The sequence below is a fragment of the Artemia sp. Qi Xiang Cuo genome, chromosome 5 (genome assembly GCF_049724085.1).
Source record: "Artemia sp. Qi Xiang Cuo chromosome 5, ASM4972408v1, whole genome shotgun sequence".
Lineage (NCBI taxonomy): Eukaryota > Metazoa > Arthropoda > Branchiopoda > Anostraca > Artemiidae > Artemia > Artemia sp. Qi Xiang Cuo.
The window spans coordinates 75,160,528-75,174,558 of NC_142798.1; positions in this window are offsets into that span (position 1 = coordinate 75,160,528).

Consider the following 14,031-nt stretch of genomic DNA (forward strand, 5'->3'; position numbering starts at 1 on the left):
TATACTTGGGTTTTTAATTTAAACTAGTACAGTAAAGTACTAGTTTTCTATAATCCTACAAACATGGGGAAATATAACCAGGTGGTTTATATGCACTAGTTTTATTGATATATATTAGAAGTAGAGAGGGAGGTGCTACTCGTGTCTTGCACCCCTGCTGCCACCTACAACTTTTTTTTTACATAATTTATGTCTGTTTGTTGTCAGTGAGAATTTGAAAAACAGGAATTTTGTCACTTTTATGGATGTTTCTATGAATGGTTATGTGTGTAGGTCAATTTATTTGATGTTTTTCATGGATGTCAACAGTAATTTATGGATGTTTTTATGGTTTTTGTCAGTGAGAATTTGAAAAACAGGAACTTTCTCACTCTTATGGATGTTTTTATGGCTTTTGTCAGTGAGAATGAAAAAACAGCAACTTTCTCACATTTATGTATGTTTTATGGTTTTTGTCAGTGAGAATGGAAAAACAGGAACTTTCTCACTTTCATGGATTATTGAGTCATTAATCAAATTGTTTCCGGGGAAGTTAATTAATGTCTGACAGATGACGTCAAGTTAATTAATGTCTTTGATGTATTTCCAAAGAGAATGTTTCCGGGGCAAAGTTTAGATCACACATGACAGATGATGTCATGATTAATTGATTTGACACGAAAGAGAATTGTTTCCGAGCGAATGTCTATTAATGTCTTTGGAGTTCTACCAAGAGAATTGTTTCCGAATGAATGTTTCGATCTTAGCAATGAAGAGATTGATTCACGAAAGGGTTTCCAAATAATTTGAAATGTGTCAGCGCAGAGATGCCAAACAAAGGGAACACGCTGAAATTACGTTTAGGGATTATTTGGGCGAAACCGTTTTAGCCATTTTATGGAATTATTTCGGCGAAACAGTTAGAGACATTTTAAAAGATGATTTAAAAGATGATTTGAGGGTGAAACTCTGTGGTCGTTATAATAAACAAGTTCCATTTGAACAGTGTTGTTAGGTCGTCTACCCCAACCCCAAAGGGTTCCAATCCCCCTACCCCAACCCCAAAGGGTTCCAATCCCCCCACCACCACCCCGAAGGAAGCCCCTGGTCCACAATTGTCCCCCCACCTCCCAAGGGGCCCCCGGACCCCCAAAGGCCCACACCCCGTCCCCGGCGGTCGTTGAGGTGTGTTGTCTGAAACCTATGATTTGGGGTATGTAAATTAATATTTCGGACTTTTCCGAGCTAGATTCCCTAGTCTTTCGTTAGTGTGTATTGTCTGAAACCTATGATTTGGGATGGATGGATTGCAATTTTTGACTTTTCTGAGCTGGATTTCTGAGCCGTTCATAGGTGTGTGTTGTCTGAAACTTATGATTTGAGATGAGTAGTGTGCTATTTTGACTTTTCTGAGCTGGATTTCTTACCCTTTCATAGGTGTGTGTTGTCAGAAAATTATGATTTGGGATGTGTAGTTTTCTAGTTGGACTTTTCAGAGCTATGATTCTTAGTCCCTCATAGGTGTTTGTTGTCTGAAACCTATAGTTTGGGATGAATAGTTTGCTATTTCAGGCTTTTATGATCTAGGTTTCCTAGTATTTCGTAGGTGTGTGTTGACTGAAACTTATGATTTGGGATATGTAAATTACTATTTCGGACTTTTCTGAGCTGGATTTCTTAGTCTTTCATAGGTATGTGTTGTCTGAAACCTATGATTTGGGATGTGTGGGTTGCTATTTTTTTACTTTTCCGAGCTGGATTTCTTAGCCATTCATAGGTGAGTGTTGTCTGAAACTTATGATTTGGGGTGGTTAATTTGCTATTTCCGGCTTTTATTAGCTAGGTTTCGTAGCCTTCCATAGGTTTGTGTTGTCAGAAAATTATGATTTGGGATGTGTAGTTTGCTATTTGGACTTTTCAGAGCTAGGATTCTTAGTCCAACATAGGTGTTTGTTGTCTGAAACCAATAGTTTGGGATGAGTAGTTTGCTATTTCAGGCTTTTATGAGCTAGGTTTCTTAGTCTTTCATAGGTATGTGTTGTCTGAAACCTATGATTTGGGATATGTAAATTACTATTTAGTGCTTTTCTAAGCTAGATTTCTTAGTCTTTCGTTGGTGTGTGTTGTCTGAAACCTATGATTTGGGGCGTGTGGGTTGCTATTTTTGACTTTTCTGAGCTGGATTTCTTAGCCTTTCATAGGTGTTTGTTGTCTGAAACCTATAGTTTGGGATGAGTAGTTTGCTATTTTTGACTTTTCTGAGCTAGGTTTATTAGCCATTCATAGGTATGTGCTGTCAGAAAATTATGATTTGGGATGTGTAGTTTGCTTTTTGGACTTTTCAGAGCTATGATTCTTAGTCTCTCATAGGTGTTTGTTGTCTGAAACTTCTAGTTTGGGATGAATAGTTTGCTATTTCAGGCTTTTCTGAGCTAAGGTTTCCTAGTATTTCGTAGGTGAATGTTGTCTGAAACTTATGATTTGGGATATGTAAATTACTATTTCGGGCTTTTCTAAGCTAGATTTCCTAGTCTTTCGTTGGCATGTGTTGTCTGAAACCTATGATTTGGGATGGGTGGATTGCTATTTTTGACTTTTCTGAGCTGGATTTCTTAGTCTTTCATAGGTGCTTGCTGTCTGAAACATATGATTTGGGATGTTATTAGTCTTTAGTAGGTGTGTGGTGTCTGAAGCATATGATTTTGGATGTGTGGGCTGCTATTTTTTGACTTTTCTGAGCTGGATTTCTTAGCCTTTCGTAGGTGTGTATTGACTGAAACCTATGATTTGGGATGATTAATTTGTTATTTTTGACTTTTCTGAGCTAGATTTCTTAGCCTTTCATAGGTGTGTGCTTTCAGAAAATTATGATTTGGGAGGTGTAGTTTGCTTTTTGGACTTTTCAGAGCTAGGATTCTTAGTCACTCATAGGCGTTTGATGTCTGAAACTTTGAGTTTGGGATGAGTAGTTGGCTATTTCAGACTTTTCTGAACTAAGGTTTCTTAGTATTTCGTAGGTGAATGTTGTCTGAAACTTATGATTTGGGATATGTAAATTACTATTTCGGGCTTTTCTGAGTTGGATTTCATAGTCTTTCATAGGTGTGTGGTGTCTGAAACCTATGATTTGGGATGTGTGGGTTGCTATTTTTTGACTTTTCTGAGATGGATTTCTGAGCCTTTCGTAGGTGTATGTTGACTGAAACCTATGATTTGGGATGTGTAGTTTGCTGTTTGGACCTTTCAGATCTAGATGTCTTAGCCTTTCATAGGTGTGTGCTTTCAGAAAATTATGATTTGGGAGGTGTAGTTTGCTATTTCAGGCTTTTATGAGCTAGGTTTCTTAGCTTTGCGTAGGTGTGTTTTGACTGAAACTTATGATTTGGGATATGTAAATTACTATTTCGGGCTTTTCTAAGCTAGATTTCTTAGTCTTTCGTTGGTGTGTGTTGACTGAAACCAATAGTTTGGGATGAGTGGGTTGCTATTTTTGACTTTTCTGATCTGGATTTATTAGCCTTTCATAGGTGTGTGTTGACTGAAACCTATGATTGGGATGAGTGGTTTGCTATTTTTGTCTTTTCTGAGCTAGATTTCTTAGCCTTTCATTGGTATGTGTTGTCAGAAAATTAAGATTTGGGATGTGTAGTTTGCTTTTTGGACTTTTCAGAGCTATGATTCTTAGTCTCTCATAGGCGTTTGTTGTCTGAAACTTCTAGTTTGGGATGAATAGTTTGCTATTGCAGGCTTTTATGAGCTAAGGTTTCATAGTATTTCGTAGGTGTGTATTGTCTGAAACCTATGATTTGGGATATGTAAATTACTATTTCGTGATTTTCTAAGTTAGATTTCTTAGTCTTTCTTTGGTGTGTGTTGTCTGAAACAAATGAATTGTGATGTATGGATTGCTATTTTTGACTTTTATGAGCTAGATTTATTAGTCTTTCGTTTGTGTTTGTTGTCTGAAACATATAGTTTGGGATGACTAGTTTGCTATTTTTGACTTTTCTGAGCTAGGTTTCTTAGCCTTTCATAGGTGTGTGCTGTCAGAAAATTATGATTTGGGGTATGTAAATTGCTATTTCGGCCTTTTCTGAGTTGGATTTCTTTGTCTTTCATATGTATTTGTTGTCTGTAACCTATGATTTGGGATGTGTGGGTTGCTATTTTTTTACTTTTCCGAGCTGGATTTCTTAGCCGTTCATAGGTGAGTGCTGTCTGAAACTTATGATTTGGGATGGTTAATTTGCTATTTCCGGCTTTTATTTGTTAGGTTTCTTAGCCTTTCATAGGTGTGTGTTGTCAGAAATTTATGATTTGGGATGTGTAGTTTGCTATTTGGACTTTTCAGAGCTAGGATTCTTAGTCCATCATAGGTGTTTGTTGTCTGAAACCAATAGTTTGGGATGAGTAGTTTGCTATTTCAGGCTTTTCTGAGCTAGATTTCTTAGCCTTTTATTGGTGTGTGCTATCAGAAAATTATGATTTGGGATATGTAAATTACTATTTCGGGCTTTTCTGAGTTGGACCCTTCTAAATTTTTCCGTAGAAGATAGGAAAAGTTATACTATGATTATGATTATTTTCCATGAAGATAAACAGTTTCACTTTAATTCTAAATTTTCTTAAATTCAATTCCGACCTTTCTCAAAGACATGAAAAAAATTAAAGTTCTGTTCCAAATATTTTCCCAGAAGAAGAAAAGCTCAACTTTGATTCTGAATTTTCTCAATGAAAATGAAATAAGTTATTGATCAAATCTATTTTCCCAAAATAATATAAAAATTTCCACTTCAGTTCAGATTTTTTTCTCAAAAAGATGAAGAAATTTAAAGTTCTGTTCCATATTTTTCATAGAAGATAGGAAAAGTTATACTTTGATCGCGAATATTCGAGTTCTATTCTGAATTTTACCAAAGAACATAATTCAATTCTAATTTCCCCAATAAAAAATTTTAAAGTTCAATTCTACATTTTTCGATTGAAGATAGAAAAAGCAATACCATACATGTGAAAATTTTACCAGAAGATAAAAAGTTCTAGTTCAATTTAAAATTTTTTCTACGAAGTGAAGAAAAATTTATGTTCCCTTCTGAATTTTACCAAAGAACCCAATTAAATTCTAGTTTCCCCAGAGAAAAAAAAATCTTCCACTTAAGTTCCTTATTTCACGAAGACATAAAGAAATTTAAAGTTCAATTCTAAATTTTTCGGTGGAAGATAGAAAAAGTAATACCATACTTGTGAATATTTTCATGGATGATAAAAAGTTCTAGTTCAATTTAAAATTTTCTCAACGAAGTGAAGGAAAGTTCAAGTTCTCTTCTGAATTTTCTCAATGAAAAAGAAATTAGTCATTGATCATTTCTGTTTTTCCAAATAATATAAAAATTTTCCACTTTAGTTCAGATCTGGCTCGAAGAGATGAAAAATTTTAAATACTGTTCCAAATTTTTCACTGCAGATAAAAAAGTTCAAGTTCTCTTCGGAATTTTACCAAAGAACACAATTCAATTCTAATTTCTCCAGAAAAAACAAAAATCTTCCACTTCAGTTCTTTATTTCACAAAGACATAAAGAAATTTAAAGTTCAATTCTAAATTGTTCGGTGGTAGATAGAAAAATTAATACCATACTTGTGATTATTTTCCCGGAAGATAAAAAGTTCTAGTTTAATTTAAAATTTTCTGAACGAAGTGAAGAAAAGCTCAAGTTCTCTTCTGAACTTTACCAAAGAACAAAATTCAATTCTAATTTCTCCAGAGAAAATAAAAATCTTCCACTTCATTTCTTTATTTCACAAAGACATAAAGAAATTTAAAGTTCAATTCTAAATTTTTCGTTGGAAGATAGAAAAAGTAATACCATACTTGTGAATATTTTCACGGAATATAAAAAGTTCTAGTTCAATTTAAAATTTTATCAACGAAGTCAAGTAAAGTTCAAGTTCTCTTCTGAAATTTACCAAAGAACACACTTCAATTCTAATTTTTCCAGAGAAAACAAAAATCTTCCAGTTCAGTTCTAAGTTCCCCAAAGAAATAAAGAAATTTAAAGTTCTATTCTAAATTTTTAGATTGAAGATAGAAAAAGTAATACTATGACTGCGATTGTTTTCCATGAAGATCCAAAGTTTCACTTTATTTATAATTTCTCTTAAATTCATTTCTGATTTTTCTCAAAGAGATGAAAAATTTAAAATTCTGTTCCAAATTTTTCATAGAAGATAGAAAAAGTTATACATTGATTGTGAATATTCAACATGAAGATAAGGAACTCCACTTTAATTCTGAGTTTTCTCAAAGAAGTGCAAATTGTTCAAGTTCTCTTCTGAATTTTCTTAAAGAAGAGAAAAAATTTAGCTCAATTCTGAATTTTACCAATGAAAATGAAAAAACCTTCAACTTCAGTTCTGAATTTCTCAAAGACATAAAAAATTTAAAGTTCAGTTCTAAATTTTTCTGTAGAAGATAGGAAAAGTTATACTATGATTGTGATTATTTTCCAATGAAGATAAAAAGTTTCACTTTAATTCTAATTTTCTTAAGTTCAGTACCGATTTATTGCAAAGAGAGGAAAAATTTTAAGTTCTGTTCCAAATTTTTCATAGAAGATAGAAAAAGTTATACATTGATTTGAATATTCGACATGAAGATAAGGAGGTTAGGTTAGGTTAGGTTGTTTAAGTTAGGTTAGGTTAGGTTAACTTATCATGAGTGCTCAGGGTAAGTTAACCTAACCTTTTCCGGCGAGTATGGTTAGGTTAGGTTAGACTAGATTAAGTTAGGTTAGATTAGGTTAGGTTAGCCTATGTACGCTTCACTTAGGTTAGCTTAGGTTAGGTGATAGACATGCAAAAAGTTATGTGTATGATTAGGTTAGGTTAGATTAAGTTAGGTTAGGTTAAGTTAGGTTAGGCTAGGTTAGCCTACGTACGCGCGCGTACGTAGGCTAACCTAGCCTAACCTAACTTAACCTAACTTAATCTAACCTAACCTAACCTAATCATACACCTAACTTTTTGCATGTCTCTCACCTAACCTAAGCTAACCTAAGTGAAGCATACATAGGCTAACCTAACCTAACCTAATCTAACCTAACTTAATCTAGTCTAACCTAACCTAACCATACTCGCCGGAAAAGGTTAGGTTAACTTATCATGAGCACTCATGATAAGTTAACCTAACCTAACCTAACTTAAACATGTAGAAATGTTTCTATTTATTTATTAATATTTATTTATATCTAACCTAACCTATTGTTTTGAAGGTTAGATGAACGAGTTTGAACGATTGTCTTTAATAATAGAACGAGTCACTCATTTTCTAATTTAAAATTTTGATGGGTAAATCCATAAGACAAAGGAGCTAAAATTTAATTTAAAATTAGAAAAGAACTTTAAATTTTTCATCTCTTTGAGAAAAAAACCAGAACTGAAGTGGAGCCTTTTAATTTTTTTGGAAAAATTCAGAAGAGAACTCTCAATTTCTTAAGTCTTTGACTAAATAAAAACTGAAGTGGAAGCTTTTTTCATTTTCATTTGTAAAATTCAGGATTGAGCTAACTTTTTTTACTTCTTTAAGAAAACTCAAAAAAGAACTAGAGAATTTTGCACTTCTTCGAGAAGACTCAGAATTAAAGTGATGCTCCTTATCTTCATGTCGAATATTCAAATCAATGTATAACTTTTTCTATCTTCTATGAAAAATTTGGAACAGAACTTTAAATTTTTCATCTCTTTCCAATAAATCGGTAGTGAACTTAAGAAAATTAGAATTAAAGTAAAACTTTTTATCTTCACTGAAAAATAATCACAATCATAGTATAACTTTTTCTATCTTCTACAGAAAAATTTAGAACTGGACTTTAAATTTCTTATGTCTTTGAGAAATTAAGAACTTAGGTGGAAGGTTTGTTCATTTTCATTGGTAAAATTCAGAATTGAGTTAACTTGTTTTTCATCTTTAAGAAAATTCAGAAGAGAACTTGAACAATTTACACTTCTTCCAGAAAACTCAGAATTAAAGTGGAGTTCCTTATCTTAATGTTGAATATTCACATTCAATGTATAACTTTTTCTATCTTCTATGAAAAATTTGGAACAGAACTTCAAATTTTTCATCTCTTTGAGAAAAATCAGAACTGAATTTAAGAAAAATTATAAATAAAGTGAAACTTTTGATCTTCATGGAAAACAATCGCAGTCATAGTATTACTTTTTCTATCTTCCATCTAAAAATTTAGAATAGAACTTTAAATTTCTTTATTTCTTTGGGGAACTTAGAACTGAATTGGAAGATTTTTGTTTTCTCTGGAAAAATTAGAATTGAAGTGTGTTCTTTGGTAAATTTCAGAAGAGAACTTGAACTTTCCTTGAATTCGTTGAGAAAATTTTAAATTGAACTAGAACTTTTTATCTTCCGTGAAAATATTCACAAGTATGGCATTACTTTTTCTATCTTCCACCGAAAAATTTCTAATTGAAATTTAAATTTCTTTATGTCTTTGTGAAATAAAGAACTGAAGTGGAAGATTTTTATTTTCTCTGGAGAAATTAGAATTGAATTTTGTTCTTTGGTAAAATTCAGAAGAGAACTTGAACTTTTCTTCACTTCGTTGCGAAAATTTTAAATTGAACTAGAACTTTTTATCTTCCGGGAAAATAATCACAAGTATGGTATTAATTTTTCTATCTCCCACCGAAAAATTTAGAATTGAACTTTAAATTTCTTTATGTCTTTGTGAAATAAAGAACTGAAGTGGAAGATTTTTTTTTTCTCTGGAGAAATTAGAATTGAATTGTGTTCTTTGGTAAAATTCCGAAGAGAACTTGAACTTTTTTATCTTCAGTGAAAAATTTGGAACAGTATTTAAAATTTTTCATCTCTTCGAGCCAGATCTGAACTAAAGTGGAAATTTTTTATATTTTTTGGAAAAATAGAAATGATCAATGACTAATTTCTTTTTCATTGAGAAAATTCAGAAGAGAACTTGAACTTTTCTTCACTTCGTTGAGAAAATTTTAAATTGAACTAGAACTTTTTATCATCCATGAAAATATTCACAAGTATGGTATTACTTTTTCTATCTTCCACCGAAAAATTTAGAATTGAACTTTAAATTTCTTTATGTCTTTGTGAAATTAGGAACTTAAGTGGAAGATTTTTATTTTCTCTGGTAAAATTAGAATTGTAATGGATTCTTTGGTAAAATTCAGAAGAGAACTTGAATGCTTCTTCACTTCGTTGAGAAAATTTTAAATTGAACTATAACTTTTTATGTTATGGAAAGATATTCACAAGTATGGTATTAATTTTTCTATCTTCTACCGAAAAATGTAGAATTGAACTTTAAATTTTTTATTGGGGAAATTGGAATTGAATTGTGTTCTTTGGTAAAATTCAGAATAGAACTCAAATATTCGCGATCAAAGTATAACTTTTCCTATCTTCTATGAAAAATTTGGAACAGAACTTTAAATTTCTTCATCTCTTTGAGAAAAAAATCTGAACTGAAGTGGAAATTTTTATATTATTTTGGGAAAATAAATTTGATCAATAACTTATTTCATTTTCATTGAGAAAATTCAGAATCGAAGTTGAACTTTTCTTCTTCCGGTAAAATATTTGGAACAGAACTTTAATTTTTTTCATCTTTTTGAGAAAGGTCGGAATTGAATTTAAGAAAATTTAGAATTAAAGTGAAACTTTTTATCTTCATGGAAAATAATCATAATCATAGTATAACTTTTCCTATCTTCTACGGAAAAATTTAGAAGGGTCCAACTCAGAAAAGCCCGAAATAGTAATTTACATATCCCAAATCATAATTTTCTGATAGCACACACCAATGAAAGGCTAAGAAATCTAGCTCAGAAAAGCCTGAATTAGCAAACTACTCATCCCAAACTATTGGTTTCAGACAACAAACACCTATGATGGACTAAGAATCCAAGCTCTGAAAAGTCCAAATAGCAAACTACACATCCCTAATCATAAATTTCTGACAACACGCACCTATGAAAGGCTATGAAACCTAGCGAATAGAAGCCGGATATAGCAAATTTAACCATCTCAAATCACAAGTCTCAGACAACACTTACCTATGAACGGCTAAGAAATCTAGCTCGGAAAAGTCAAAAATAGCCACCCATACATCCCAAATCACAGGTTTCAGACAACACATACCTATGAAAGACTAAGAAATCCAACTCAGAAAAGCCCGAAATAGCAATTTACATACCCCAAATCATAATTTCCTGACAGCACACACCTATGAAAGGCTAAGAAAACTAGCTCAGAAAAGTCAAAAATAGCAAACTAGTCATCTCAAACTATATGTTTCAGACTAAAATAATCTAAGAATGTCTAAGAAATTCAGCTCAGACAACTCAAAAGTATTGATCCCCCCATCACTAATCATTGGTTTCAGACATCACAAATCTGTAATAGACTAAGAAATACAACTCAGAAATGCCCAAAATAGTAATTTAAATATTCCAAATCATTAGTTTCAGTCAATACACACCTACGAAATACTATGAAACCTTAGCTCAGAAAAGCCTGAAATAGCAAACTATTCATCCCAAACTAGAAGTTTCAGACAACAAACGCCTATGAGAGACTAAGAATCATAGCTCTAAAAAGTCCAAAAAGCAAACTACACATCCCAAATCATAATTTTCTGACAACACATACCTATGAAAGGCTAAGAAATCTAGCTCAGAAAAGACAAAAATAGAAAACCACTCATCCCAATCATAGGTTTCAGTCAACACACACCTATGAATGGCTAATAAATCCAGCTCATAAAAGTCAAAAATAGCAACCCACTCATCCCAAACTATTGGTTTCAGTCAACACACACCGACCAAAGACTAAGAAATCTAGCATAGAAAAGCCCGAAATAGTAATTTACATATCCCAAATCATAAGTTTCAGTCAACACACACCTACGCAAGGCTAAGAAACCTAGCTCATTAAAGCCTGAAATAGCAAACTATACCTCCCAAATCATAATTTTCTGAAAGCACACACCTATGAAAGGCTAAGAAATCGAGCTCTGAAAGGTCCAAACAGCAAACTACACATCCCAAATCATAGGTTTCAGTCAACACACACCTACGAAAGGCTAATAAATCCAGCTCAGAAAAGTAAAAAAATAGCAACCCACACATCCCAAATCATAGGTTTCAGACACCACACACCTATGAAAGACTATGAAATCCAACTCAGGAAAGCCTGAAATAGTAATTTACATATCCTAAATCATAATTTTCTGATAGCACACACCAATGAAAGGCTAAGAAATCTAGCTCAGAAAAGTCTGAAATAGCCAACTACTCATCCCAAACTATTGGTTTCAGACAACAAACACCTATGATGGACTAAGAATCCTAGCTCTGAAAAGTCCAAATAGCAAACTACACATCCCAAATCATAAATTTCTGACAACACGCACCTATGAAAGGCTATGAAACCTAGCTAATAAAAGCCGGAAATAGCAAATTAACCATCCCAAATCATAAGTTTCAGACAGCACTCACCTATGAACGTCTAAGAAATCCAGCTCGGAAAAGTAAAAAAATAGCAACCCACACATCCCAAATCATAGGTTTCAGACAACACATACCTATGAAATACTAAGAAATCTAACTCAGAAAAGCCCGAAATAGTAATTTACATACCACAAATCATAATTTTCTGACAGCACACACCTATGAAAGGCTAATAAACCTAGCTCAGAAAAGTCAAAAATAGCAAACTAGTCATCCCAAACTATAGGTTTCAGACAACAAACACCTATGAAAGGCTAAGAAATCCAGCTCAGAAAAGTCAAAAGTAGCAATCCACTCATCACAAATCATAGGTTTCAGACAACACACACCAACGAAAGACTCAGAAATCTAGCTTAGAAAAGCCCGAAATAGTAATTTACATATCCCAAATCATTAGTTTCAGACAACACACACCTACGAAATACTATGAAACCTTAGCTCAAAAAAGCCTGAAATAGCAAACTATTCATCCCAAACTAGAAGTTTCAGACAACAAACGCCTATGAGAGACTAAGAATCATAGCTCTAAAAAGTCCAAAAAGCAAACTACACATCCCAAATCTTAATTTTCTGACAACACATACCTATGAAAGGCTAAGAAATCTAGCTCAGAAAAGACAAAAATAGAAAACCACTCATCCCAATCATAGGTTTCAGTCAACACACACCTATGAATGGCTAATAAATCCAGCTCATAAAAGTCAAAAATAGCAACCCACTCATCCCAAACTATTGGTTTCAGTCAACACACACCGACCAAAGACTAAGAAATCTAGCATAGAAAAGCCCGAAATAGTAATTTACATATCCCAAATCATAAGTTTCAGTCAACACACACCTACGCAAGGCTAAGAAACCTAGCTCATAAAAGCCTGAAATAGCAAACTACACCTCCCAAATCATAATTTTCTGAAAGCACACACCTATGAAAGGCTAAGAAATCTAGCTCTGAAAGGTCCAAACAGCAAACTACACATCCCAAATTATAGGTTTCAGTCAACATACACCTATGAAAGGCTCAGAAATCCAGCTCAGAAAAGTCAAAAAATAGCAACCCACACATCCCAAATCGTAGGTTTCAGACACCACACACCTATTAAAGACTATGAAATACAACCCAGAAAAGCCCGAAATAGTAATTTACATATCCCAAATCATAAGTTTCAGACAACATTCACCTACGAAATACTAAGAAACCTTAGTTCAGAAAAGTCTGAAATAGCCAACTACTCATCCCAAACTCGAAGTTTCAGACATCAAACACCTATGAGTGACTAAGAATCCTAGCTCTGAAAAGTCCAAAAAGCAAACTACACCTCCCAAATCATAATTTTCTGAAAGCACACACCTACGAAAGGCTAAGAAATCCAGCTCAGAAAAGTCAAAAAATAGCAAATTAACCATCCCAAATCATAGGTTTCAGACACCACACACCTACGAAAGGCTAAGAAATCCAGCTCAGAAAAGTCAAAAAATAGCAGCCCACACATCCCAAATCATAGGTTTCAGACACCACACACCTACGAAAGACTAAGAACATCCCAAATCATAGGTTTCAGACAGCACACACCTATGAATGGCTAAGAAATCCAGCGCAGAAAAGTCAAAAATAGCAATCCACCCATCCAAAATCATAGGTTTCAGACAACACATACCAGCGAAAGACTAGGAAATCTAGCTTAGAAAAGCCCTAAATAGTAATTTATATATCCCAAATCATAAGTTTCAGACAACATTCACCTACGAAATACTAGGAAACCTTAGCTCAGAAAAGCCTGAAATAGCAAACTATTCATCCCAAACTAGAAGTTTCAGACAACAAACACCTATGAGAGACTAAGAATCATAGCTCTGAAAAGTCCAAAAAGCAAACTACACATCCCAAATCATAATTTTCTGACAGCACATACCTATGAATGGCTAATAAACCTAGCTCAGAAAAGTCAAAAATAGCAACCCACACACCCCAAATCATAGGTTTCAGACAACACACACCAACGAAAGACTAAGAAATCTAGCTTAGAAAAGCCCTAAATAGTAATTTACATATCCCAAATCATAGGTTTCAGACAACACATACCTATGAAAGACTAAGAAACCTAGCTCATAAAAGCCTGAAATAGCAAACTACTCATCCCAAACTATTGGTTTCAGACAGCAAACACCTATGTTGGACTAAGAATCCTAGCTCTGAAAAGTCCAAATAGCAAACTACACATCCCAAATCATAATTTTCTGACAACACACACCTATGAAAGGCTAAGAAACCTAGCTAATAAAAGCCGGAAATAGCAAATTAACCACCCCAAATCATAAGTTTCAGACAACACACACCTATGAATGGCTAAGAAATCCAGCTCGGAAAAGTCAAAAAATAGCAACCCACACATCCCAAATCATAGGTTTCAGACAACAAATACCTATGAAAGACTAAGAAATCCAACTCAGAAAAGTCCGAAATAGTAATTTACATATCCCAAATCATAAGTTTCAGT